Below are 2,588 nucleotides of genomic sequence, written 5' to 3' on the forward strand. Positions count from 1 at the left end.
TGGTGTGGTTACATCTTATAACCACTTATTCTTCCTTCTTGTGTGCAATTATTCTCTTTCTATGATTGTAATCTTTGATTTGTTTGATTCTTTATGTCCATTCTTTTGTGTATTCATGTATTTATATGATTGAGGCCATTATTTCATTTAGCTCACTTACCCAAATAGCCTTACCTTTTATCTTCCTTTGTTAGCAACTTTGAGCCTATGATTAACCCACTTGTTCTTAATTTAGCACATTACAAGCCCTAAAGCAAAAAACAATAAATGTCCTTATTTGGATCTTTGATTGGCTTAGGCTAGTGTGTGAGTATCATTCAAGTGTGGGAAAACTTGGGACATTGGGTGAATAAAGGGAAGTTTTGTATTTTTATTGTAAATATTGGGAATTAGGTATATGCTCATGTGTTAATTAAAATGTAAAACCTTATGCATTGATGTTTTTGTATATATTGCAAAGCAAAAAGAAAAAAAATGAGAAAGACAAAAGAAAAAGAAAAAAAAAGAAGAAGAGTATGGAAAAGAAAAGAAAAAAATAAAGAAAAAGAAAAGAAATAAAAAGGGGACAAAATATCCCATTGTGAAGCTCAATAAAATCAATGCATAAGTGTTGTGAAATAAAAAGGAAATGCATGAGTATGTGACAAAGTGAGAAAAATGGGTAGTTAGGTTAGTTTTGAAGTTGTATAGGATGTCATAGGTTAGGTGGGAAGTCTAAGCTTATCAAAGATTCAAATTTCAAGCTCACTTGACCATATATGCATCCTACCTTGACCCTAGCCCCATTACAACCAATGAAAAGACCTCATGATACTTGTATGCATGCATGAAATAAATATCGATTGTTAGAAGAAAAAAAAATCTTGGAAAGCATGATTAGGGGAGAATTGAGTGAATCAACCCTAAACACTTGAGCGAATAGAGTGCAAACACATCCGGTGAGGGTTCGATTGCTCAATTACATGTTTTCCACCTATGATCATCACTCCTCATGCAAGTTTGTAAAAATATTTGATAGCTCAATTCAATTGTGGTTTGGCATGGTTGTTAATACCTTTAGCCCTTGTACATATATGTATTCTTGGGAAGTGATTTATTTTGACCAAGCAATTGCATTCACGTAGATAGTTGTATATAGGTAGTTTGCATTTAGATTAGTTTACATTGAATAAATGTTGATACCCTTTGCTTCTTTCTTAGTTTAAGCATGAGGACATGCTTGGTTTAAGTGTGGGGAGGTTGATAAACCCCCTTTGTAGGGTTTATCTTGTGCTTAATTTAGGAGATTTTATGACCTTTTACCCACATTTATTCAATGAAATAGCATGGTTTCATGATTGTCTCCCAATTTGTGCTTAAGTGTGAAAACATACTTTCTAGGTCCTTAATTAGCTAAATTCAATTCACCTTTGATTCCACTGGATGCCTTGATTGTTTGTTAAGTGATTTCAGGTTTTAGGAGGCAAGGATTGGATCAAGGGAAGGAAGAAAAGCATGTAGAAATGGAGAACTCATGAAGAAATGAAGGAATCGCAAAAGTTGTCAAGCCGACCTCTTCACACTCAATTGACCATAACTTGAGCTACAGAGGTGCAAATGATGCGGTTCTAGTTGCCTTGGAAAGCTAACATCTGGGGCTTTGAAATGATATAAGATTTGCCATAGTTGCATCATGGATAGGGGCGCGCACGTGCACGATACACATACGCGCTGATGGTGCCACATGATTCGCTTAATGCAACTCGTGGCCAGCGATTTTAGAAGCCTTGTGGGCCCAATCCAACTCATTTCTGATGCTATTTAAGCCAAAGATTGAAGGGAAATTAACATACTTTGGATAATTAGTTTAGTTTAGGTTAGTTTTGGAGGAAAAGTTAGTTTTAGAGAAAGAAACTCTCACTTCTCTCTAGGATTAGAATTAGGATTAGGTTTAGTTCAATAATCTAGATCTAGGTTTCAATTCATGCTTTCTTCTTCTTCTACCTCTCAATTCTATATTGTTACATTCATGATTCCTCTATTCTTTTGTTGTAATTTCCTTTATGTGGTTTCTATATTTTGTTGTAGATCTGCTTTTGTTCCTTCAATTATCTTTCAATTCAATTAGAGGTAATTCACAATAATTGTGCTTCTTTTGATTGTTGTTATTAATTCCTTGCAATAAGTAGTTGTTAGATTTCATTGTTATTATCAATTTACTTTGCTTTTCTTTTGTGTCTTTCAAGTGTTTGATGAAATGCTTGGTTGGATTTTAGTAAAGATTTTATTCCTCTTGGCCTAGTTGGAGTAATTAGTGACGCTTGAGCTATCTAATTCCTTTGTTGATTGACAACTAGAAGTTGCTAATTGATTTGGATACCACTAAAGCTAGTCTTTCCCTTGGGAGTTGGCTAGGACTTGTGAAATTAAGTTGATTCATCCACTTGACTTTCCTCCATGGTTAGAGGTTAACTAAGTGGTAGCAATGGACAATTGTGGTCACAATTGAGGAGTATAACTAGGATAGGACTTCTAATTCTCATTCCTTGTCAAGAGCTTTTCTAGTTGTTAGTTTATTTTCATTGCCATTTACATTCATGTCTCTTAAC

Source organism: Arachis ipaensis, chromosome B1 (assembly GCF_059453495.1).
Source record: "Arachis ipaensis isolate K30076 ecotype BB chromosome B1, ASM5945349v1, whole genome shotgun sequence".
NCBI classification, from domain to species: domain Eukaryota; kingdom Viridiplantae; phylum Streptophyta; class Magnoliopsida; order Fabales; family Fabaceae; genus Arachis; species Arachis ipaensis.